Source organism: Osmerus mordax, chromosome 3 (genome assembly GCF_038355195.1).
Source record: "Osmerus mordax isolate fOsmMor3 chromosome 3, fOsmMor3.pri, whole genome shotgun sequence".
Classification (NCBI taxonomy): Eukaryota; Metazoa; Chordata; class Actinopteri; order Osmeriformes; family Osmeridae; genus Osmerus; species Osmerus mordax.
The window spans coordinates 10541075-10568502 of record NC_090052.1 but is presented as its reverse complement, the minus strand read 5'-3'; the positions used below and the strand labels follow the sequence as shown (position 1 = coordinate 10568502).

The following is a 27428-nucleotide window of genomic DNA, read 5'->3' as shown; positions in this document are numbered from 1 at the left end:
ACAGCGCCATCTTGTTCCCCCCTTAACGTTACTTATTAATGCCTTGTGCGTTTTATGCTAGGCATACATCATTAAGAAAACTGTAATTAACAGAAAAAGATCAACAACAACCAGACTTCCACTGATAAATCAGATTTTACGCAGGCCAGGGAGCCCTTTCAACTTCTGTATGCAAAACGTGCAGCCGGCACATCTCTTTTTAACAGCTGCATCATTACTGGTGAAACAATTGAAACTTGGAAACACAATAAGAAATGCCATTCCCAAGACAAAACCCATTGTACCCCTTATACCACAAAGTCCAGGTTGTTGGAACGGATGCCATCTTCAGTTGGCTGTAGATAATCTTCTTTCAAGCAGGATAGCCTAATTGAACCAATTGCAAACAACGATCAAATTGCTTCAGGGCAACTTTCAAAGAACTGCACTATGCGCACAGACTCTGAACTTTCCTTGGTACTACGCAGAATGCGTATCCTCTCCTTCCGTCTCCAGGCAGGGCGCACGCTTACAATGGTTAGCACGTATCCACGTTGTTCTTCCCTCCGGTCTTAACCGCCGGATTAGTCGTCAGGAGAATCTGGTATGGCCCCGTCCACCTTGGGTTTTACCAGGCGTTTCAGGTCCTTCACCACGATCCAGTCCTCTGGTATGAAATCATGCAGCGGTCCAGTCATAGGAATCTCACACAAAGTAGACTCCAAAAGGTTGCACAGTGATAAACAAGCACATTCTCACAGAGGTCAGTTAAAGGTAACTGACTTCTTGTCGTCTGACTTAGTCTTCAACGTTCTGTTCTCTCATTCAACTGAAGTGATTAACACAATGTTGACTCCTATCAACACCAGAATAACTTCCTTAAACAAGTGTGACCCATTATCATTACATACCCTCAAAGAAAAATCCCATCGAAGAATAATCTAAATTAACAAAACTTGACCACTGAGCCCCTGAGAAGTCTAAAACTTCTTCCCATCCAACAACCATCAACAATCATTAAACAGTATCACCTCTCCAAAAATGTAACTCTACAAAATCCATCTATCAATACTCAAATGGTTTCTCTAACCTTAACTGTGAAGCTTATCGTGTTTAAATTCCTTTTCTCATAATACTTGTCCCACATATGAAGTACTGACAAAATGACTATGCATCCATTACAAATCCTCTTGTATGCTAAAATAATGGAAATATGATGCATACATGATATCATGCAAACTTTAGAGGCATGATCTTTCCACGTGTTAACTGAGCAAAATCTCAATATAAATGTTTTATGCAGACCATACAACCTCAATTTTTTTTATTCTCATATCCTTCCTTTTTCCAAAACGCATTTTCTTGTGGATTAGTCCAAGTTCGAATCTCCATTCCACCATTCCTTTCTCCATCTGTCCGCTGTATTATGTAATTCTTGTAAAATATACTCAAACAAAGCAAAATTCTCACTCTGTGTTAAATACAGTCCAATATTTTCAACTCAGCAGTATCATATTAGACCCTCACAGTCCTACCACAAATCCAAACTACTGAAGCTAAATTCATAAAACCATAAAACCCCCATAGTCACTCTGTTTGGTCAGTCATCATAAATTCCTAAACGTCATCTCTTCCTCTCTAAGAAGCCTGCGCTTCCCTTACAGAATCTGTAACAAATGTTGTATCAAGGTCACACAACAATCTTCCTCAAAAGAGTCCTGTAAGCCCAAATTTCTCATGTTAGGCTCATCCGGACATAGCAACATCATCTCATCACTTCCTGTAAACATATCAACATCAAAAACATATTCTAGTTAGTTCATCAATGCATGCAGGCAGTCTAGAAACTACTCCAGCTAGTATCAGCACTAGCATTTTCCATGTGGAATAATCATCATTGTTAGAGTGAGCCCCACATTTGCATAGAGCAAGTTGTGTCCCAGATCAAACTAAGAAACTTCCCATGTTTCCATCTTTCCCAAAATCATATGTAACACCAATGACGTATTTTACAGTCAGTAAATATTTTAACTCTTTTCCCTTTTATGAATTAACAAGCTTACACTGAATCAACCAACCTTTGAACCAATTTGTATAGAATAAAACTATTTTAGAAAACAACCAAATTACGAATAACCTCAATTTTTAGTCTCTTATCTTTTCTTCAAAAAACCTTTAGGAAAATTTCAAATGAATACCTTTATATTTCAGATTCCCTTTTATTTGATTTTTTTGGTATTTAAATTCACCAAATCAAATCTCTCTTTTTTCCAAGACATGAGGAAAACTAACATCACTACCCTAAACCAGAATTTAATCTGTATGATTCCAAAATGAAACATAGACCATAAAATATTCTTAATGTAACCATTAGCCAAACTTATACCCCATTTATATTTCTATATAGGTTAGATAGGTAGAACTTCATAACTTGCTTTGGCTGCAGTCCAGAACAAGCTACTTAGTTCCAACCATCACAACCACAATCTATCAGACTTAATGAGTCTTCCCAAATTATTTCAAAACCACAAGTTATAATAACCCTCTTTATGAACCAATACCATAATAAAACAACCTCATCACAGCCTAACTGTTTATCCCAAAACATTGTACCATGCCCTGATAAAACTCTCAAAGAAAACTTAAAATCAAATTACAGTCAAACTCCAAACAAAGTACATTGTAATTATTTTCTCTTCCTCATTTCATAACCACATTGCATCTAATACCTTTATCAAAACCTCTAGATTTGACTATTTTGCCCATATACCTCTTCAAAGCATATGCATAGTTCCCTTTTCAGAACATCAAAGTGTTTAAACCAATCATCTCTTCACATCCACAAAACGTTCTCTTGTTTCATTAAATCCATGTTCGCACCCTTAAAACTGCTCTTAGAATAAGTAATTCATGCTAGAATTACGCTACGACTCGCAATCACGTCAATCCAACAATGCCCTTAAGACAAAAGAAAAAATAATTTCCCTTTTTTTTTTTTTACCTTTAAATTCACAATTCAACAAGAGTAACATAAACCCGTAAAACAAAACCTTATTCTTTAACTCCTCAAAAGTCTTATCAAAGCATGTAATGTATACACCTTTGAATATTGCCATATTTACCAGCCATCTCAATTACTCTTTGTTAGTACTCAATGAATCAACTCAAATAAACAATGTCTATCAGCGCGCATTTCAAACTCGAATCAAACAGACAGCACGCTCTGGAACAAAGAAAAACTCTCAACCTCTTTTTTCTCTTTAAACAACACAGATGGTTGGCGTTTACCATCTATTCATTTAATTTTGCTAAAGTTTAACTTTTCCAATTCAATTAGAACTAATTTATGAACCAGGGGTTTAATTTCTGCATTTTACTGAGTACCATCAGACGTCACAGATTTTCCGCTCGTAAATACAAGTTCTGGTCTGAAAGGCTTTAAAACCTCCCTGTTTGGCTAGGAATTAGAAAAAAAAAATTATTACACATTTGTTAACCACCAAACTTCGAATTCATCTAAACGGACACATCTTTCACCATTAATACTCACATAATTATGCAGAATTACACCCTCTGGGATCACCTTTGTAAAACTCAACGTAACGGGAGTCTTTTTTAGCCCCCACCTTTCCTCTGAATTTCTGAAACTCATTTAAAATGTCCTCAAACAAACAAAAACCTTGTTAGCAAATGTATCAAAATACTCATCACCCAACATATTTCGAAAATAACCAAATTAATATGTAAAATTCGCTCCAAATGTATCTATTTCTCTAAATTTGCGTCTTAGTCAATTTCTCAATTTCCATCTGCGCATGCGTCATGCGGTTACTCATCCTGGATCTCAAATGTCAAGCTGCAATTCCTTTACTAGCCTGTTACCCGCCGCCATCGCTGTTGAGTCTGTCTGTAAGTTTTTTAGCTACAAATATCGTTGCCATAGTTGCAAATTCAACTTCCTGGACTCTCCTTTGTCTCAGGACAGAGCAGAATGCACTTCATCCACGTTTTCACCATTAGCCATTAGCCAACAAAGTCACAGGCTGGATTTTTCCTCAGATCCCAGCAATCCTAGCAATTTGTAAAAGACTTGGTTCAACAGACAGCGGACGGGCAAATTCGCTAGAATCATGTCAGCCTTCGGATTTCTTTCTAGGGACAATTCTACCCTCTTACAACATGTAAACCAATTACCCATAGTTATATTTACAACAGAACCTTTACAATTCTATCAACCATTAGTACTATTTTAATTTCAACATAAAAATTAGGCTCTGAAATCTACATATGCACCTAATATCACTCGTCAGAGAATGACAGTTTACACATGTATTAGCATTCTGGTTGGACAAGGCTTCAACTTTAAAGGCTTATATATGCTTCTGCGTTTTTCGAAAAACGGACACATGGGAACGCCCTCTTCTCCGAGGAACGCCCTCTACGAGCTCTCCGTCAGCCCTCGGAGAGCCCCGGAGAGCTCAACGTGCACCTCCTGAATTTTCTAACTATCCGTCGTGAGCGACGGAGAGCTACGGAGACCCCCTTGGCTGTGATTGGTCAGTATTAAGAATCGCTTGCGTCAAGGGCGGGGGCGGGGTTGCCGGGATAAACAGGAGGAACAGAATCCTTTGACCGCCATTGCTGTAAGTCTTCACAATTCATATTTCAGCTAAACAGTACATGTAAATCAGCATCTGAATTAAAATGTGACGAGAAATGGGCAGTGTAGTTGCTGAAAATGTGCGTATTTTATTGATGAAACGGCTAATTTGTAAATTTGCTCCGACTTCTCGATAACCTAGGTAAATAAACACTCCACGACGATTTACAAAAAGCCGTTGCGCCACCTACTCTTCTGGCGGTGAATTGTTTTCAGCACCCACAGCCTACGGAGAACCATAAACGCAGTCTATCCGTCCGTATCCGTGCGCCCGCCCATCCGTAAACGGAGACGCCGAAGCATATTGCGGCCTTTAGTCCATTTAAATAGGTAAATATGAATACCACCAAACCCAACACATTTCAACAAATCATCTCAGCAGCAATAAACACACATATGTAGCACCTTTGCCCTTAACAACAATCACAATTCAGTCTCTCGAACTAGTTCCCCTTGTATACACTTCAGTCCCTCGGACTGGCTCAATCTTTCTAATCACTTCTTCAGAACCCTTTACATATTTCTTTAAACAACAGTAACATCTGTGAACTCCCACAAAATAAAAATAAAAACCATCGAACATTTCCAGATAAATTCAATACATAAACAAAAAATATTCCTTAAACAACATAAAATTTCCGTTTGAACACATAACTTTCTATAAAAGTTGCAATAAACCCCGGGATTGTAATTCTTCAAATGAATATCGCTTTTGTTGCCAAAACTGGCCTTTACCAATTATCCTACCCAAAAAACTAAATTTCCAGCTAATTATTCAACATCGAATCAAGCTCATAATATAGAAAATCGGTCTGTACATAATTTCCAAATCAAGAGTATGGCAACTCACAATATTTTCTCAAGTTTGACAAAGAAACAGACACACATATCTGTTTTCCAACGTCAAATTCAAACCACTTTTACATTTCTCTTTTCAACGTCAAATTCTCTTTAAAATGATATTATTATGTTATTTTTAATTTTTTTTGCACTCGTGACGGGTGTGGGACACTGCACGCAGAATGAGCTTCAATGAAAGAATCAACTTCCGCTATTGCGCCTCTTTTCAAGTGGAGAATTCAGTCAAAGAATTAACATTAGCATTTTCAAAACAGAATGTCTCCGTCTTTAAAAACAAATGCCTTCTGGCGGTAATCAGACCGATGTAAAGTCTAACATCAAATATATAACGGTTAACACAATTTTGTAAAACAATATAACAAGTCAATCGTCTCTCCTCTACCAACAGTGTCATAACCGATAAACATTGTACGTCACCAGTTCGGAACTCAACTTCCGGTCACGAACCCCTCTGATTTGCGAGAGTTCACCCCCAATTTACAGAAAACTTTCAACAGTGATGACACATCTCCGGACATTCACGTACATTTTGCTCAAATTCCCAAACACGCATTTTGGATTGACCATTCCTAGCAATTCGTGTTTGCCTACATGTTTTCCAACAGCATGTCAACTCGCTCTGCATTAGCTTTGGAATGGCAAATGTCCCGCAAAACCTCATGCGCCTGCGCATCCTGCCGCAAAACCCCTGGCTGCGGATGAACCACGGCGAAATTTGTTTGTGGAACAGCCAGAAAATAAAGACACAATTACCCCTTTTCTTGTCTAAAAACTTTCAAATTCCGACTTCACAACTTTTCAATGAAAATATACCCCAACTGCACAATCGTAAATTACAAATATTCAAACCAAAAAATAGATTTTTGTAATTTGTATATAGCTTGAATAGTAGACACCATTAGTTACCCTTACTTCTTTTAATCTCAAAAAACATAACTTTCAATTAACAAAAATAAACGTGAACACGCGTGTAAAAACTCAAACCTTTGTTTTGAAAATCCCTCAGGATTCGTCCTAACTTTTTCTTGGTTTTTGTTCTTCACCTTCAGGGACTCAAACCCTTTGTAAACACTCAGCTGATTATCTCACTAGTATACTTTTACTCTCGGGACTTATAATCACGTTTAGGCCACGTTAATAAATAAGAACTGTTACAACCACCAAAGCCTACAATTTCTCAAACTATCACGAACCCAACATATTCTAATCCTATAGGGTCTCAAAAAGACACATAACACAATATAACATGTGAATTTATCTCCCTCTGTGTGTTCGTCAACACACTACCTCTATGTGTGTTCGTCAACACACTTCTGCAGACTTTTTTTTACGACTCCCACGTAAAAGATAGGTTCATCAACCTTACCTCCTCCATGACCGTCTGGTACGCTGCTGCCACTGCCAAGGACAAGAGCAGGCTGCAGTGTATCATCTGCACTGCTGAGAAGGTGATTGGCTGCAATATGCCTACCCTCGAGGACCTGCACACCTCGAGGACCCTGAGAGCGAGGAAGATTGTGGCCGACTCCTCCCACCCTGGACACTCCCTGTTTCAGTCACTCCCCTCCGGCAGAAGGCTGCGGTCCATCAGGACCAATACCTCACGCCACAAAAACAGTTTCTTCCCTTCCGCTGTTGGCCTCTTCAACAAGGACAAGGGACCACACTGACTCTAAGGACTTCCTGCTTAAAACACACTGCTTTTTGCACTGCATTACAAAATTGTATCTTGTACATTTGTATTTTTTGTAATATTTGTATTTTTGTATTTTTATATTGTAATTTACGGCAACTTATATTTTATTTTATTGTATATTTAATTCAATTCTAATCCCACTTAGTACTGCTAGTTTATGTACCCTTTGTATAGATAGTCCACATATTTAAATTTTAGGTCACTATATGTTTATTGTATGCACCTTCCTGCCAAAGCAAATTCCTTGTCTGTGCAAACTTTCATGGCGAATAAATCCCATTCTGATTCTGAGTCTTTGGATCATTTTTCACGTGACCTGCATAGGCTCTGTAGTGGTAGCTAGAGGAAACGAACGATTCGTCCATTTCCCGACTCAGTCTTTCTATGAGTCTTTGGATCATTTTTCACGTGACCTGCATAGGCTCTGTAGTGGGAGCTAGAGGAAACAAACGATTCGTCCATTTCCCGACTCGGTCTTTCTACGAGTCTTTGGATCATTTTTCACGTGACCTGCATAGGCTCTGTAGTGGTAGCTAGAGGAAACGAACGATTCGTTCATTTCCCGACTCGGTCTTTTTACGAGTCTTTGGATCCTTTTTTCACGTGACCCGCATTGTATTTTTTAGTAGATGAAACAGTTTCCTCATTCCCTTTCGTGTGGCCGCTGTTTTAGTAAGACGTGAATGATATTCGCTCCAGTCATCATACTGACTGGTTTTGTTATTTTCACTTTACATTTACACTTACAGTTTAGTGCAGTGTAATTGTTTGCCATGATAATTAAATGCTAGTGTGATAATAAATGACCAAATCATACAAACTGTCATGATACATTATTGTAATGCAGCAATTTCTTTCAAAATAGTATCTGCTGGTGCACATGTCATGCACTAACCTACATGAGAATATGATACGTGTTTGCAGTGGACAGATAGAACAGATAGAAAAAAACATTGTGTTGACGTTTCTAGCTAGCTAGCTAGCATCGGCTGCTGTGTACTTAGCAAGCATTAGCAGCATTTCTATCGGTGTACATAGTAAAGAATATATTGTGCTTAGTAAAGTTATGCATTGTGCTTATTAAAGTTCTGTCTTATGAACTTAGAAGTGTGCTCAGGCTTAAACATTGGGTCTCACACTGAGTGTGGGAAGCAGGCTGTTCTTTGTGTCTCTATCTCTGCATTTTCAGAAACAACCTTGAAACCGGGTGGAGATGGCACCCGAGCAGGTGGGACGCGTAGGCAAGAACAACTCCCTGATGCACGAGAGAACAAGCTCAACCCTTTTTTGATACTTGTGTTTCAATTGCATTGTATATGATATGCTGGGCCAGGGAAAGATAGCCAGTTGGACTTCGTGAACCAACCCAAACTCTGTTGCAGGTAGGAAAACGTAGACAACCCCAGAGCTCTGTACTTGTTGATTTCCAACTGCTGCATTAAAGCTGATATTATCGGATCTCTGTGACTCCAGACCACTCTTTTTAAAACACAGATTTGTGTCATTGAATACCATCATTACATATTGGAATAGACACAAATAATTTGAGTTCTTCAAATGGTGACCCCGACGCTGAAAAGAGGGAGTCCAGAGGGTTCCGGCCCGACCGACAGATCGGGAGAGAGACCCATACACCGGTACGAGGAGACAGACATAATCGTCAGGCGCCAACATAAGAACAGGTAAGCAGACACCTGTTAATACAAAGTACTGCTATTCGGAACTGAGAACCAAATTTAGACGATTACTATGTTTCATCGTACCTAGTCAAATCAACAGTAGTGGGAAATCAACCGTTTTTATGATTCAAAATAGTTAGGTAGAGGTTAAGTGTCCTCAAAATTGTTAAATTCCCTGAGGTTAAGTGTCCTCAAAAGGGTTACAGTCCCTGATAAGTGTCCTCAAAGAGGTTAAGTGTCCTCAAAAGGGTTACAGTCCCTGAGGTTGTGTCCTCAAAACTGTTAAAGTCCCTGAGGTTGTGTCCTCAAAATAGGTAAATTCCCTGAGGTTAAGTGTCCTCAAAATTGTTAAAGTCCCTGAGGTTAAGTGTCCTCAAAATTGTTAAAGTCCCTGAGGTTAAGTGTCCTCAAAATTGTTAAATTCCCTGAGGTTAAGTATCCTCAAAATAGTTAGAGTCTATAGACAAGTAATGTTTGTGTGGAGTCAGATTGTGTTGAATAAAAATAGAGAGGAGTGTGGTGTGTCTTTACTTTTCTTTGTCCTGTCCGGTACAAGAGGGTTACAGTCCCTGAACGAGTCATATTTGTGTGGAGTCAGATTGTGTTGAATAAAAATAGAGAGGAGTGTGGTTTTGTTTTCTTTGACCAAGAAGTTACAGAAATCCAGAGGAGAGATGGAGAAAGGTGGGGGCTAAAAGAGTCCCGTTACGTTGAGATCTTACAAAGGTTATCCCAGAGGGTATACCCCTGGTTTATAAATTGGTTCTAATACAATTGGAAGAGTTATACTAGAGCAAAATTAAGTGAATAGACGGTAAACGCTAACCAGCTGTGTTGGTCAAAGAATGGTTTGAGGAAATGTATGTGAAAAATAATGAGAAAGCGATTAGAAAGTTACATAAAAGATTGGTTTAGAGAGGATTATGGAAGGTTATGAAATGAAACGAGAACGTTTTGTGGATGTGAAGAGGTGATTGGTTTAAACACTGAAGTTTTGAAGAGGATACTATGAATATACTTTGAAAGTATATGGGATAACATTTTAAGTCAAAATAGTAAAATCTACGGTTTTTAAGAGTTTTGATAAAGGTATTAGATGTAATTTGGCTAAAAATGAGCAAGAGAAAAAAAACTAAATGTATTTTTATTTGGAGTTTAATTGTAATTTGGTTTTAAGTTTTATTTGAGAGTTTTATCAGAGCCTGGCATACTGTTTGGGATAAACAGTTAGGCTGTGATAATGTATTAATAAATGGTATTAGTGCATGAAGAGGGTTATTATAACATTCAGTTCTGAAATAATTTGGGAAGACTCATCAAGTCTGATAAATTGTGGTTATGATGGTTTGAGCTAATTGGCTCGTTTTGAACTGCAGCAAAACGAGTTATGAAGTTCTACCTATCTGACCTTTATAGAAAATATAGTTGGGAAAAAGGTTTGGTTAATAGCTACATTAAGAACATTATTTGGTCTCTATTTCATTTAAGAAGCATACGGATTCTGGTTTGGCATAATGAAAATTGCTTTTATCATATCTTTGATAAAAAGAGGTGTGATTTGGTAAAATAGAGAATCTAAAACAATATTGGTCTTAAACTTAACTGTTTTAAAAGACAGAAAAGGTTTTTTGGAGTGAAAGAAATTAGACTAACAGTTGATTTTCTAAAGAAGGGAACAAAGAAACAGATTGTCATTTCTAGGCATGTCTAATAGGAGTTGAATATCAAATGATGATGTATTGTCTTATTAGATGCTGTTAAGGGTCAATACTGCCTGGTAATTATAGATATGTTGAAGTCTTTCCCAGTCCTGTACCAGATGCATTAACAACATTTGAATTGAATTATGGAAGATCATAATTCCACAACTTAAACCTAATGCTCAAGAGAAAAGAGATGTCTTCTGCTAAATTCTGTTCCAGGTGAAGCAGTAAACCAGAGTGGAAGAGTCAAACGAGGAGATTGGGTATTGATTAAAGTTATCAATGAAAGGAGGGATCTTATGAAAACTTTAAAATATCCTGTCTAATTTCTGGTTTTTCTATTTGTTTCGAATTTATTTTATTTTATTACAATTCTAAAAGCTTGGCTAAAGTTGTATCTATGTGATGAAAGGGGCTTGTGAGCATGTCCAGGTCTGCCGTGGATACATGGATGTCGAATGTCCACTCTGGAGTGACGGACGAGTCAGACCGGCGGGTCTGACTACCTTTGGATATACAACCCCTGTTCTAAGGCCCCTTTCCCCTGGAGACCCTGTCCCCCCCCTTTCTCACTGGATGATCTACCCCTTCCCCTTGGAGACCCTGCCCCTATGCCTCATCAGACCTAGGAGTGGTCTGCCCTCCCCCCCTTCCCCTTGGAGACCCTGCCCCACCTGCCCCAATACATCATCAGATGTTCGGGGAAGCCTGTTGTACATTTATGGATAGGACCATTCAAGGTAATCGAGAGAACCTTGCACGCCCTAAGGGTGCTGGGGAAAGGAAGTACGTGGTACCACTGGAGCATGTGTTGTGCTGCTCCAGAATCCCGTTGTACGTTGCAGGAGTTGGTGGAGAAGGGCCAGGAGGGCCAGTGAACCTTTTGCTATTGCTACGAATGTGAGAGTCCGGAAAAGAGGGTTACGACTAGGTCAAGAGTGATACTGCTTGACCACACTAGAATTGTACTGGACTAAGAAGGTTTCCGTTATTTTACTTAAGAGTGTGCTATATCAATATCAACATGATTGTTGCTGTATCCCGTGTATCAGGTCCCTGTGCAACCGAATCATTGTCTCGGCTGTGGAGAACCCAAAGACGGTGTTCCAAATGCCGTTGCTGGGGCTGGCTGACCAGGACGAGGAGGCGGTGGTTGGTCCGGGCTATGTTGATTGATCTCTGGTGTTTTCAGAGATCAAAAGAGGGATTAAAGAATATATTGTGCTTAGTAAAGTTATGCATTGTGCTTATTAAAGTTCTGTCTTATGAACTTAGAAGTGTGCTCAGGCTTAAACATTGGGTCTCACACTGAGTGTGGGAAGCAGGCTGTTCTTTGTGTCTCTGCATTTTCAGAAACAACCTTGAAACCGGGTGTTGATGGCACCCGAGAAGGTGGGACGCGTAGGCAAGAACAACTCCCTGATGCACGAGAGAACATTAAAGCTGATATTATCGGACCTCTGCGACTCCAGAACACTCTTTCTAGAACACAGACTTGTGTCATTGAATACCATCATTACATATTGGAATAGACACAAAAAATGTCAGTCCTTCAATAGGTCTAGTTAAATATCAGCTCATATTCAACTGTAAAGTAGGCTATACCTTTTAATCGGATTGGCCGTTCTCACGCCAAACCTTGTACTTCTCACGTTAAGAAGGCAAAGCCAACCAAGTAGTCCTGCTAATGTTGTAAATAGTAATGGACGAGGCACAGGCACAAGGAGTGAAGCAACATAGACGCGCGAACACCCGTGAAAGCTTGTCTCGGGGCTATGTTTTTAGATACAGCATAAATTTAGCTAGCTTGCGAATACTGAGGATAGCCTACCGAAGTACAGTTAGCCAATGTCGTAGCGATGCTAGCTAATTGGGTGTGCTCAAGCCTTCGGCGAGAGCACAACCTTTGTTCTCTCACATATATATTATTATTATTATTTATTTTTTTTTATTTTTTTTTGCCCCCCTAAAACTCAGTCAATATTTGGCCTACATAGACAACGTAGGTGTCAAAAGTTTCGTCTTGGTAGCGATTGAGTTGCTTCTATTGGAATTTACGTTCCGTTGCATGGTTTAGGCTGAAGTTAAGTTTTTGTGGCGAAAAGTGAAGCTAACGGTGGCTAATTTGCTAGCCACAGTCACTGACGTTACTAACGTCACTAACGTCACGAAAACCCGCGTGACTACCTTTGGCAGAACATTCGTTTCGCATCTGTTAACTTGGGGGATAGCTAGGCTAACTATAGCTTTACTGCAAGGCAGCTGCAGAAACGCCACAAGCAAAGAGGCCAGGGTGATAACTATTTACTCATTTTACTTTGTGATATGACACACAATTGTGATGTGTAATGTACAATATAAGCTGATATTATTAAGGAAGTACATCTACTTTCGGAAACAGTAGTCTACTATTTCACTGAAGTATTAGCATCATGACATTAGCCTGTGTTGCCCGGGCAACACATACTACAGTGGTCTATGATGTAGCGTTATCTGTTATCAATCGTTAAAATAAACATTCCTCCCATATACATTTTCGTTGTAGGATTTATTCTGACATTAGTAAACGATTTGTTGGTGAAATTACCATTACCTGTCGTTTCAAACCAGTGTAGCTCACTGCAACGCTGTAGCTTACGCGAGACACACTACAAAAACATCTACACTACACAGCTGTTTAGAAAGTCAAACAGCGACAGAACATGTTCGGCACTCTCCTTAAATCAAAAGTCTATCTAACTACTAACCTGAACTTCATTGCCACAGCCTAAACATTGTCAATCCCTACATGAAAATAATTAATTTCAGCCTAAACCGTACAACGGAACGTTAAATCCAATTCAACCAACGCAATCGCTACCAAGACGAACACAGCAGTAGTGTAGTACTGTACCGTAGTAGTACAATTTACAGGGGCAGCTTCTCCACACAGGGCTATATCTCATTTTGCGTTGTTACTGACAATGGTCGCTACCAGTGAGCTTTTTATGAATGAGTGATTTTCCACTAAATAAATGTCAAGCTTATTTACGTTTTGGGGGGCATATATTCAGTTAGCAGATGGTACTGTTTGAATCGCGATTCAATCTTCTACTGCCGGTAACGTCGTAGAATAATGTTCAAAGGGGGTTCTTTATTCATGAATGAATGCAATATGAGTAGGCTAAATGCTTGAAAATATCACGAGAAGGGAAAAACTTAAAAGGACGTTTAAGTCATAGAGATTAGGTAAATTTTTACACCGGTCTGCCAAATTTATTCGTTTTGATTCAACGATGAGGCTGCCTCTTGCAGGGGAAATGAGAAGACATCTATTTCATTATACACTTCACTCGTATTTTCAGTTGTAAATGAGCAGCAAAAAAAATATGCTTTTAAATCTATGTAATCTTTATAAATAATAAGTATGCATTTTTATATAACATATACAGAAATATCAGTTGTAAAAATGTCATTCAAAAACGGAACCCTGTGCAACCGACGCAAGCAAGCACACCCTACAATTTCCCCAGAAATTGTACCCTCTCTAGTGTTAGTTTGTTATCTGTAAAATATTTCACTGGGTCTTACAGCGCTGCTTGATTTACTGGAATTATTATGAAATGTTATGTTCTACTAACCATTTGCTTACTTGAGCAAGTCACAGTATTTCAAAGCCCTGATAGTGTAACTGAAGACGACACAGTAGCTAAATAATTCCTCTCTCAAGTATTAAGCCCCCGTTCAAGTGTTGAGCATGATATTAGATGCATGGTCTGTAGAGATATTGGGACGAAGCCACTTTTGTGTTTTGCTAATGCAGAATTCGGTCAAATAAAATCGGTCAAATAGACATAATGAATGGAACATAACGTGAAGTAACATGGCATTTTATTTTGTTTTTAGTTTTAACTTGTCCAGTGGGGCAAGTAAATGTATTTTCTACTTGCCCTACAAAAAAATCCACTTGTCCCGGACAAGCCTTAATGTCGAGCCCTGCATGCAAAGCGCCTCTTCAGAACTCCATTTAAGCGCTCAATGGTGCATATTGTTTTGCAATGAGCAGTGTTGAAGCGTGCCTGCTCAGGCGTGTTTGCAGCCAGAAAAGGGGTTATCAGCCATGGTAGAAGAGGGTAGGCACTGTCTCCTAATATGATACCATTTGGTTGGTTTGGAGCTCTCTATATAGAGCGCTCTCCCTCAGGATGCGCGCATCATGGACAGACCCAGGCCACTTCACAACGCAGTTTGTGATGGAGATCAACGTTACCCACAAGTTGAACGTTGATGCTGTGTCTCCCCTTTCGGTTTACAAACTCCCACTCATTCTCATGAGGTGCTTGTATGTGCACATGGGTGCAGTCGATTGCTCCAATAGTATTGGGCATATTCCCCAAAAGAACTAATTCTGCTTGGCCTGGATGATCTGGTCATCCTTCAGAAATGAAACAAATTCATTAATCAGGCTGGCCAATGCAGTTGACACACTTTTCAGAACATCACAAACAGTAGATTTTTCCACACCCATGTAATCACCCACAACTTGGTAGAAAGTCCCACACGAATAGAAGCGAAGAGCAATGAGGACCTGTTCCTCCACAGACAGACCATGACTCCTTTGGGTTCTGCGTTGGAGGTTGGGCCTGAGAAGGTCCACAATATACTGAATATCAGGTCTTCCGAAGCGAAACCGAGCATACAGCTCCTCCTTGGTATATTTCTGCAGTGGATCTATACGCTCAACATACACCCTTTGACGGTATCTTCTCCAGTGGTGGAGATGGACAACACCTGCCATGTCACTGCCTCTCTGTGACCTTCTCTCTGAGTCCTCTGAGAAAGGCTGGATATACATATGGCTGTGTAAATTGGTCTTCCCAAACACAGCTGTTAGCTTAATTGCTTTGGCTTGTGTTCAATTAATGGAATCATACCCAAGGCCTATAAAATGATGCTTGCTACATCAAAGCGGTGGAACCATGGACTCAAAAAGCCCAAATTTCTCTGCTGCTGAAACCCACACCCTACTGGAGGGTGTTAGGTGCCATTATAGGTCATTGGTAGGATATTTTAGTTCTGCCAAGGGTGGTGAAGTGAGCAGTAAAATGAAGAAGGACTGGAATCACACAACATGTGAATGCCATGGGGTTTGGCCAGAAGAGGACAACAGAGCAACTAAGATTTCGGTGGAAGAATCTTAAGGCCAGGGCAACAAAAGACCACGCTGAAGCCAAGAACAGCCAAACAGGCAACAACCCATATAAGAGGGGTGAATACACAGACATAGTCCTTGATGTTATTGGAGGTGAAAAGTCGGAAGCTCTGCATGGGATCCAAGATGTTGCAGAGGATGGTGAGCCTGTGATGACAGCAGAAAGTGAGCCTTCAGAAAAATGTATTCTGAATCTCAGCCCTGTAATCGAGAGAGAAGGTCAATCACAGGTGGAGCCAGAAGGCCTAGTTCCCACAGGACCCCCAGAGAGAGGCTCAAAGCACCCAAAGAAAGATGACGTCTATAAGGTACTTCTGCAAAAAGAGACTGAAAGGGCAGAAGTACAGATCCATCTAGCAGAGGAACAGCTTGTTCTTGCCCGACTGCAGCAAACCAAGGCCAGACTTGAGATCCGCCTCCTAAAGGCCAAGCTTGGACAAGCTGGTCTCTCCACAGCAGACGATGATGATGATGATGATGATGATGATGATGATGATGATGATGATGATGATGATGATGATGATGATGATGATGATGATGATGATGATGATGATGAAGGAGAACTCATATGAGGGAGTCAGTTGGCTGAGCGGTGAGGGAGTTGGGCTAGTAATCCGAAGGTTGCCAGTTCGATTCCCGGTCAGGCCAACTGACGTTGTGTCCTTGGGCAAGGCACTTCACCCTACTTGCCTCGGGGGAATGTCCCTGTACTTACTGTAAGTCGCTCTGGATAAGAGCGTCTGCTAAATGACTAAATGTAAATGTAAATAAGAAGAACTACTCATAACAAGAACTAAGAAGTAATTTATTTTGTTAAGTATTGGACATTTAAGCCTTTGTTTTGTTTGAAACCTGTTCGAAACATCCATAATGTATTTGTGAGTAAAGTATGTATTTATTTATTTATTTATTTGTTGTAGGGCTCAGATGAGTGGACTGCCTGTTCCCAAGAAATGGACAATGGAGGGGGATGTTTATATTGTTTGTTTGCTGTTCCGTTCAGTCCTATTTTCTGTTCAAATAAAGCATATTGGAGTGACCCCACACTATTCTACCTGTTGTTCTTTACATAGCTAAATTGTGATAGTCCCATTTAGACCACACGTAATCCAGATTTGGTAATCCTGAAAAGTTTGAATCTGGATCAGAGTAATCCAATCCCACATTGCTTTGAAAAACCAGCATAAAAATAAAATGGATTGTGATCCTGGATAGCAGAAAAAGAGATTTACAAATCTGGATCAGTTTGATCCAGATTAAAACTTTTGATAAATCGGCCCCTGGGGTTTAGGGACCCAGATCCTTTATTCTCCAGCCTTTCAGGGAGGAGTTATTTACCCCTACTAAGCGGACGTAGGTCCCGTTCGCTACACATTTGTAAAACGTAATACAATCAAGGCAGGCAATTGCAGATTATCAAGTCCTTTCTCCTTGTTCTCATTCAGCTCAGGTAAATCAGCGATTTGCTGATGTTCCCTTTTGTGCTCGTCCCCTGCTTGTATCCGCGAGCACGTTTCCAGGCAACTTTTCTTGACGTAAGCAAATAAATGGGGTGCTAGTTTATCCATTTCTTATTGGTTTCAAACTTAGCAAAAATCAGGAAAAATTCTTCTATTAAAAAGCTAGTAGTATGAGCCAGGTTTGAGAATCGAACACAAATTATTGGGGGAGATAGTTTTAGGTATGTTGACTGGAGTTAATAGAATAAAAACGACCTGACGAGTCGGGTAGCAAATTGGAAATGTACGGTGGCCCTGAAGTGCAAATCACACCCACTAACATGAGTGCATCCCCCAAATACGAGTCAACTCCCCCCAAATAGGATGACTTGCTCACCTCCCCCCAATACAAAGACACGCTCCCCCAAATGGGAAACGACATTACATTAACTCAAAAACACATTACATTAACTCAAAACGGAAAGGGTAGGTACAACACTTCGTCACTGAATGGATGCAGTAACTAACAAGAAATTGATCGACACAAGTACAAAATGCAATAGCCTGACAGAGTTACGTGCACCAGGACATTTGTTTGGCTATCGAAGCAGGTAGCAAATAGTAGGTTACTTATGCAAAAGTATATATTGCATGTTAAACGTAAAAATCGATAGCCAAACAATTATCCTGGTCCACGGTACTCTGTCATTGTGGCATTTCGTTCTTCTGTTGTGGACTATTCGTTTTTTCTTCTGAAAAGTCCTGCTTCCTTCAACTGTGTTTTTAGCGTGCGCATAGGCTGCTTATTTTAATGTTGTGAAACGTTAACAGCATATCTAAGATTATTTCATAGGAATGTCCCTGATTAAAATAAAGAGTTCTGCAAGTCATGACTCTGAATTGTTAACACAAATGTTTTTTGTTTTTTTTGTTTTACCAAAACGATCAACTTCATGGTAATGAAAGAGTTATGTGGACCAGGATGGTTGTTTTGCTATCGATTTTGACGTTTAACATGCAATTTATACTTTTGCATAAGTAGCCTACTACTTGCTACGTTCTTCGATAGCCAAACAAATGTCCTGGTGCACGTAACTCTGTCAGGCTATTGCATTTTGTACTTCTGTCGATCAATTTCTTATTTCTTGTTAGTTAGCCTACTGTATCCAATCAGCGACGAAGTGTAGTACCAACCCTTTCCGTTTTGTGTTAATGTAATGTGTTTTTGAGTTAATGTAATGTCGTTTCCCATTTGGGGGAGCGTGTCTTTGTATTAGGGGGAGGTGAGCACATCATCCTATTTGGGGGAAGTTGATTCGTATTTGGGGGGAGTGTTTTAATTTGGGGGATGCACTCATATGAGTGGGTGTGATTTGCACTTCAGGGCCACCGTAGAAATGCAATACCACCTACATCCACCGGGGCCGTTGCCTCAAGCCGAGGGGTGGGGGCCTGGCTCATCTCAGGGCAGGACTGCACAAGGTTTGTTTTCTTTCGTTCCTTTACTTTAACTTTCGCCTTATCCCTTCAAGCCAAATATTATTTGTTAATCTGGAAAAGTAAAAGTTTAAATTTAAAACAAAATGTAAAAAAATTAAGGTACAAAATTCAAGTTATACATACAAACATACATGTCCTTAATACTTTGTACAGAAGATAAACCTATTGCGCACTCCTGCCCTGAGAGCAGCATAGTTCGAACCTATGGCGCACTCCTGCCCTGAGAGCAGCGCATAGTTCGAACCTATGGCACATTCCTGCCCTGAGAGCAGCATAGTTCGAACTCATGGCGCACTCCTGTCCTGAGAGCAGCGCATAGTTTGAACCTATGGCGCATCCTGCCCTGAGAGCAGCATAGTTCGAACCTATGGCACACTCCTGCCCTGAGAGCAGCGCATAGTTCGAACCTATGGCACATTCCTGCCCTGAGAGCAGCATAGTTCGAACTCATGGCGCACTCCTGTCCTGAGAGCAGCGCATAGTTCGAACCTATGGCGCATCCTGCCCTGAGAGCAGCATAGTTCGAACCCATGGCGCACTCCTGCCCTGAGAGCAGCGCATAGTTCGAACCTATGGCACATTCCTGCCCTGAGAGCAGCATAGTTCGAACTCATGGCGCACTCCTGTCCTGAGAGCAGCGCATAGTTCGAACTCATGGCGCACTCCTGTCCTGAGAGCAGCGCATAGTTCGAACCTATGGCGCATCCTGCCCTGAGAGCAGCATAGTTCGAACCCATGGCGCACTCCTGCCCTGAGAGCAGCGCATAGTTCGAACCTATGGCGCATTCCTGCCCTGAGAGCAGCATAGTTCGAACCCATGGCACACTCCTGCCCTGAGAGCAGCGCTAGTTGACTAAAAATAGCACAGCGCTATCTTGCAGCGCTAGAGCAGGAGATGAATAAGTTGTATAAATGTATCTATGAATAAATGAAATGTCACGAAGATCTGAAGCAATTATGTTGTTGCATAATGGCTTTATAGAAAGCAGGCCAACAAAGCACGTTTTACCCTATTTAACGTTAAACCATGAGCAGCTTTGGTGTGATTGATGAAGAAGTCAAATCAAAATGCATACGATAAGATGATTATTAGTTCTGTGAATTAATGTTTGCCAATTATCTTTGTAATCATCAGAGTTTGTTGAATTTTAATAAAATATTCACTTAAACACAATTCCAAACGTCTTGACGATTTCCTCCACAATTCAAATGTCCGATTCCACTACACAATTCAAACGTCTTGAGCCCACCTCTCCTTTAATTTCATTGGTTGAATCTGTAAACCAATAATTTTCCTTTCTACCCTCAGAAAATTTTTGAGTTCTTAAAACTCTTATCTGCGTTTTTTTGTGGGGGAAGTCAGATGTGTGTTGGTATGTACAAGTCTTTGTGAGTGTGTGTTTGATTGTCCTGCCGTCACCTTAGAGAATCAGGATCTGAAGGTGTGTGACTGTTATCCCACACAAACACAATCTTGCTGGTTAATGTCTCAATTACTATGCAGAACTCAATTGATCTTTATAGAAACACCGCAGCTGGTTCTACGTTCTGCTCATTTGAATAACCTCCAGCAGCTTTCACCAGAGAAATGTAAATCGTGCTTGGTGCTAAACACACTTGCGCAAACTCCTAAACAGGACATTTACATTTCTGTCTTTTAATGTACATTCAATCAGGGCCGCATTTGTGCAATGGGCAGGAGGGGCTGCTGCCCCGGGCCCCGGCCACTAGGGGGCCCCGGCACGGGAGATAAAAATGAAATAATAATAATAACACATATTTTTGATGCATTTACCCGTAGTGAAGTCCACGTCAGAGAATGTCTAATATAGAACATATATATATATAAACAGGCTCTGTCCACGTTCTCTAAGCGTCACGTGTCGTTGTCGGTATCAAAGCATGCAAGACAACAATGGCTTCGCATGAAGGTGATGTCAAACGAGTTTGACCTGCTTCGCCAAATTGACTTCAACGATTTGATTCGTGACTTTGCCTTCAAAAAAGTAAACGAGTGGACTTAAACTAGTCCCACACTGATTATCTAGCCTATGTTCTTTTTAGTAGGCGGCCACAGCCTGATAATTAAATTGTTCAATCGAGTTGTTTGTAGGCCTATATGTGTTCGCTGGGCTGTGTGTGTGCACGCTAGACTGCATGTTCCAATTTATTTGACATTGTGGCTGGCTAGGGGTGCGTGTTTACAATGTATTACAATCAGTGGCGATTTCTGCTGCAAGGGAAGCTCAGCGTCCACTAAAATTTCAAAAAAATAATGGTCAAATATTTACTATTGTGTTAACATTTTAAATGCGTTAGAACACGTTCATATCGAAGACGAGTTCTTTCAGAATCAGCTACATATATAAGCAGGTCCATAGACATGTATATATGTCTATGAGCAGGTCGACTGACTGATTTCCTTCTCATACATTCCCGTAGCGTCACAGCATTTCCCTGTTGAAGCTCAGCTTCCATGGACTTCAATGGGGCTGCTTTTAACAGTTTTTTCAGTGCTTCGAAACTGTACGGTCATTGGATGAATGCTGAGATTATGTCCCGCCTCTGACGCTCAGCGTCTCTGGGGGTGAATGGAGGAGTGGGCTGGCCTGGACGCTGGGCTTTCGCGTGATGATTGAAGGGTCTGTCGAAAGACTGCATCTCCTTTTGATTGACAGTAATTTTGTACTACAAAAAGCCACCGAAGCTATTCAAGCTAGTGATGGGAAGTTCGGATAATTTTACTGATTCGGTTCTTTGAATCTCGTTCAGTAAAATGAAAGAATATTTTTTCGAGTCATTCGTTCATTTCAACGGGGGGGTGGGGGGGCTATCCGTCCACTGCAAACACGTATCATATTCTCATGTAGGTTAGTGCATGACATGTGCACAAGCAGATACTATTTTAAAAGAAATTCCTGCATGCAAATAATGTATCATGACAGTTTGTATGATTTGGTCATTTATTATCACACTAGCATTTAATTATCACGGCAAACAATTACACTGCACTAAACTGTAAGTGTAAATGTGAAGTGAAAATAACAAAACCAGTCAGTATTATGACTTGAGCGAATATCATTCACGTCTTACTAAAACAGCGGCCACGCAAAAGGGAATGAGGAAACTATTTCCTCTACTATAAAATACAATGCGGGTCACGTAAAAAAAGGATCCAAAGACTCGTAGAAAGACCGAGTCGGGAAATGAACGAATCGTTCGTTTCCTCTAGCTACCAGTACAGAGCCTATACAGGTCATGTGAAAAATGATCCAAAGACTCGTAGAAAGACCGAGTCGGGAAATGAACGAATCGTTCGTTTCCTCTAGCTACCACTACAGAGCCTATGCAGGTAACGTGAAAAATTATCAAAAGACTCGGACCCGAAGACCGAGTCGGGAAATGAACGAATCATTTCTGTTTACTTGGACGAGCCTATGCAACAGTCCTGATGCGCGGCCACGAGAAAATGAACGAATCACTCTTTGAGAGGACTCGTTACTCCCGAGTCCTTGTAAGGATTCGTTCAAAATGAACGAATCGTTCACGAACGACACATCACTAATTCAAGATCAGTCCCATCGCGGATTTTGCAACTGTAGTTGAAAGACAAACTGCAGCAACCTATTTCTTGGTATTTGCTTGGTGAAATTGCTAACCAATTTTCATCATACATTTCATACAATTATACACCACGTTCCTTGTTTCAGTTTAACCAAATTACCACATTTCCTCCTTGATTAATATTGTTTTGTTAGATCGTTCGTTCATTCATTCAGTAGGCTAGGCTAGTGTCGTAGGGGTGAACTAGCCAGTGAACTAGCCAAATAAAGCAGCCGCCACTGATTACAATGTATCACATACTGATATTTTTGTCTGTCATAATTTAATTACCAATCCCTCTCTCTCTCTCTAATATATATTGATAAAAATCATAGTAATAATAATATATATATATATTTAAAAATATTTTGCATGGGGGGGGGGGGGGGCTCGGGGAGGCTTCTGCCCCGGGCCCCAGGTGACCTTAACCTGGCCCTGCATTCAGTGATTCAATTTTCTGTTGCCGTCAGTGAAAAGAAGAGAAACAAGCTGGAGAGATTAAAAGAGGGGCTTTAACTTGTTTTTTAATAAACTGTCTGTATTTTTATTTCAACTGTCTCTCCAGTGCTTCAGGACTGAATTAGGGGAGTGGACGTGTAGGCCTAGGGTTGAACAGGTGTGGAGGGTTCAAAATAAAACATGAACTCATACTGTAGCAGAGACAACTCACACACGCACACCTGATACATGATCTCAGACAAGTACACATCACGCACATTAACAAAAATACATATGGCAACACATGGCAAAAAACATACATATGCACACACGTGCGTAAACAGATAACAAGAGTTTGACCCACACACAAACACACACATCAATAAAAAGCTGAAAGGGATCACACATTCACTTTTGCTGTTATGACTGTGGGCCACAAGAACACCTGTGACTTTCTATCATCAAGTCTCCACAACAACTGCCCTCACAGCCCCTCAGACACCTGCTGTGTCATGTGGAGCATTCACTACCTTTTTAACACTGCTCTATACGTTCAATGACCAGTGGCTGGATAAAAAAATAAAATGCATAAAGAGGGACGGCTGTCCCTGATTTAGATGTGTGTGTGTGTGTGTATGTATGTAGGTGTGTTTGTGTGTGGCAGCAGCAGGCTTCAATACATTTCCACAGACAACTCTTGTCAGGGGTGAAAGACTACACATGCATCCATAAACAAAGCTATTGAGCATTGAGCAGTGTTACTGTTATGAGGAGTAAATGAAGAGTATAGAACATGTCAGTAGAATGAGGGAGAGAGATAAAAACTGCAGGGCCATCTATTAGAGATACAGTATCGAGCGAGAGGACCCCCTGGTAGCAAATAGCAGGTCACAAGCAGTGCTCTCCTGTTTCTCCTCATCTTATGTAAGTGTCACCCCATATCTCCCAGGCAGATTTCCAGCTAAGGCTTCTCAGTCCGGCAATGTTTTTGTTCTTTATATTTGTGGTTTGTTCCAATAATAGATGGGAAGAAGAGATAAGCTGATGGAATACAGGGGGGAAAGAGACAGTAAGAGAAAACAAGAATGAGAGAGCAGACCAGAAAGAAAGAGAGACAGGCACGGAGGACCCAGAAGGGATAGGAAAGGAGAAAGAGCACGAAAGAGGCAGAGGGTAAAACTAAAATAGAACCCTCAGATACAGTCTCTTATCCTGTATGAAGTCAAAACACTGAGCCTCAGGAGAATATCCTCGTCATTTTTCTTGTCCTTTCTCACAAAGCGAACCAGTTGATAACCTGCCACTATGATGCTGTGGTACAGGGCCGGATCCAGGGGTGGGGGCTGGGGTGGGCTGCGCCCCCCCAGATTTCTGCCGAGCCCCCCCCAAGCTCCTTCTGACTTCAGCCAAAATGGTTACATGTTGAAGCTATGAAAAAGTCTGTTAGTGCTTTCAGTAATATGCTTTTTTTCAACCAATCTTTTTAAAAGATTCCCCAGTGATTGTCTGGTTGATATTGGGCAATGTAGGTTAGAGCTCCGCATCCACGTTTACCGATAAAAGTGAAACCAACCTCGAATCTCTTGCCACTCACTCACTTGTTCTCGAAGTTATTGTATATCGGTCTTTTGTGGAGGGCTTTTGACGAATAGTAAAGTGTAGCATTGGTGTTTAATGTTAGACCCTGGAATTTCATACTTCTGTTTCAGTTGTAATTAGAGTTCCTCCGGTAGGAGGGAACCTATTGTTTTTATTAGTATTCTTATTATTATATTTCTCCGCTAAATGGCCCAATAGCTCAAAAAGTCCTTAACCCGAGTTTTCCAAATTTGGCTCAATGATACACCAGGTCACTCACTACTCCCAGACCGCTAATGACCCATGTACGCCCATAGGTGGCGCTATAAGCCACGCCCAAAGTCTACGTGATTTCCCCAGCGCCCCATTATTCCAAAATACCTGAAAATTGGTATACATGCCTTATTTCTCATGGGGAACAAAAAAGCCTCAAGAACCCATAAGGTCCGCCATGATAGATGTTGCTGTACTGTCCAAATTTGGTACAACCTTCAAAACCCTTCTCCTCATGAACCATAGATCCAATCGACTTGAAAATTGTTACAGATTTGTAGAATACATGTCTTTCTATAGGGTGAATAAGGAATGCAATACAAAATGGCTGAAAGAAATGTATTTATGTAAATGTCCACATTGCCACAATATCTTTGTGTTAATAAATCAAATACAATTTTGACTGATGGTTTTTCAAAACTTTGTGCCTTCAAGATCACATAATTCTGAAGTACCATACGCAATTTCCTTGATATGTCAATATATGATTGATTCAATTGAATTGCTCCACAGCGCGCGTGCTCCAAATTCTTAGACTCATCCTGCCCCTTGACACTAGGGTGACCACCTGTCGCGCTTTGCGTTGTGTCGCACAGCATTTTCACCCCTTGTCCCGCACGTCCCATATTGAAAATGCTGTGCGATACAGCGCAAAGCGGGACAGGTGGTCACCCTACTTGACACACACGTAAGCTTGGCGAGACGCACACACATCCTTTCTGGAAATTGTGTGCTGACCAAGCCCCCACCTAGCCTCAAATGTGGTAATTTGGTTAGCCTCAGAGTCAGACTCGGCTCGCCCACTTGCAGTGTGTAAGCAATTTTGTATTTCACTCAATTCTACTCCAAAAACGTCAGGGGGGACTGCTTTTTGTAGACAAGGGCCTGCTAAAGATAGCCAGTATATCTGATTTTTCAAGGCAAGCCTGTTTCATTCGTCATATGCCCTGAGAAAGTGACCTACGTTAGCCAGGCTAGTTTTGCCAATTTCAGTAAGTCAGGCTATTTAAAGGTCTCTGACAGTCAGAATCACTGTTTACAGGCAAAGGTCTAGCTCGTCTTTTGTCAGATGTGTATATATTGACCAGTTTGGAGCTAAATACTCTTGCCAGAGCCTGGAATCGAACCCGTGTTTTGAGTGACTTTGCATGGGTCTCCATCAGGTCAACACATTTGGATTCAAGCTCAAGTAATGCCACTGCATTTCACAGTCAAAACTGTAGTTTATGTCAAGTGTAGATGGAAAAAGCTTAATTTTTAACAACTGAACTGACATGGATCCTTTCTTCACTTTTACAGGTCTGTAGGGTCATGCAGAGGCCTGCTCAACAGAGTTCAATAGAGGATGCAGAGATTTACAACAGAGAATGCTGAGAGCATCACAGACCCCTTGCTGGACTATCCCTCTGTAGCTGGACAGCTTCATTCAGCTGGCCTGCCCTGCCTGTCTGCCTGCAGGCCCTGCTTGCCCCTGCCTGCCAGCCCTCCAGAGACAGACAGTCACCCCACAGACACAGTAGCTCTGCAGCCTGCTTTTTTGAGGACATTGATGAAAAAGGACAAACCAGCATTTTTTACTTTGATGAAAGTCTAAATGTTTAATCCTTTCCATGTCCCAGTATGCCAAGCTGCTGACTTTGAGTGTCTTAAAGTGATGAAACCAGTTCATGTGATTGACCTTTTGACCTGAATCCAATGATTATTCATCTGAATAAAAAACCACCCAAGAGAAGTACTGCTTCTTTATTAATAGTATTTATGTATATATAATTGCGCAGCTCCCTCTGTCAATGATCTAGCACCTCCTCAGCACCTGTATTAAAAATTCTCATCATTCTCATTCTATCTGCCCAGGGTTGATTGTAACTGGTGTTGGAAAACACATGTAGTAGGGAAGAATAGAGGGACTGGGCAAAGGGTGCTGGTGTGGAAAGTCCCCAAAAACTGTGCAGAATGGGCAGAAAATATTAGATGACATTGTATCGAGGCCCAATTGGAGAAGAAGCCATAGGATATTTACAATTGTAGTAGGCCATTAGATCTGTTTTAAAAGTTCAGGGGTGTCATTTGTTGGATATGAAGCCCCCACCCTCCACTCCAGAGACAGTTGGTGACAGAGAGGTGCAGACATTAAGTTAAACATAGTCATGTGTTAAGAGTAGAGTAAAAAATACAGATCCCCCCCTTTCTGAATAAAGTTCGACTAATTTGATTTGATTTCTGTTGCTATGAAAACCAGTTTAGCCAAGCTAACTAACATTGGTTTTAGCTAGCTTGCATTACCATTCAATAGCTAACAAAACATTAGTAAAAATAGCTTGCTAATCGAGCAGAACTTGTTAATGCAGGAGACTCAGAGACCTTAGCGCGTCACTAGCATCTCGTCATATCACGCAGTCGGAGCACAGCTAGATAATCAACTGTCAGCGCTCTTGAGTACCCAGCATGCAGTGCGGCATGTCGGCCCTCCCTCATGCAGGATTGACAGGAACAGAATGTGAGGATGATCGTGTGCGCCTTTAAGCCTACAAGTATTTTTTTGTTGTTCTTTGAATTAGTCAATTATTTTAAATACAATTAAAATTCATTATTTCATAATCATTTAGTTTTTATAGGCTGTATTAATCTATTAAAAATAGAGTCGGCTCTTCAGATATGCGAGCCAGCTCCCGACGTTCACCTTCAAGAGCCGGCTCTTAGAGCCGGAACGTTCGCGAACGACCCATCACTAGTCGGCTATTTTACTATCAGAGGCTACACTCGCAAGGAGCTGGACATGGGCTGTACCCTAGCCAGTTGCCTATGAGGCTATTCTTGAGATCTACTCA

At 40.8% G+C, this 27428-nt stretch overlaps 1 long non-coding RNA gene across 1 annotated transcript; it reads left to right on the top strand.

Moving 5' to 3' along the window:
* The first annotated feature begins 8694 nt into the window (after positions 1-8694).
* LOC136941022 (uncharacterized) lies at positions 8695-26332 on the top strand. The gene is made up of 2 exons (XR_010876432.1): positions 8695-8878; positions 25900-26332. It is a non-coding gene; the product is annotated as an uncharacterized lncRNA (long non-coding RNA).
* Positions 26333-27428: the final 1096 nt, after the last annotated feature.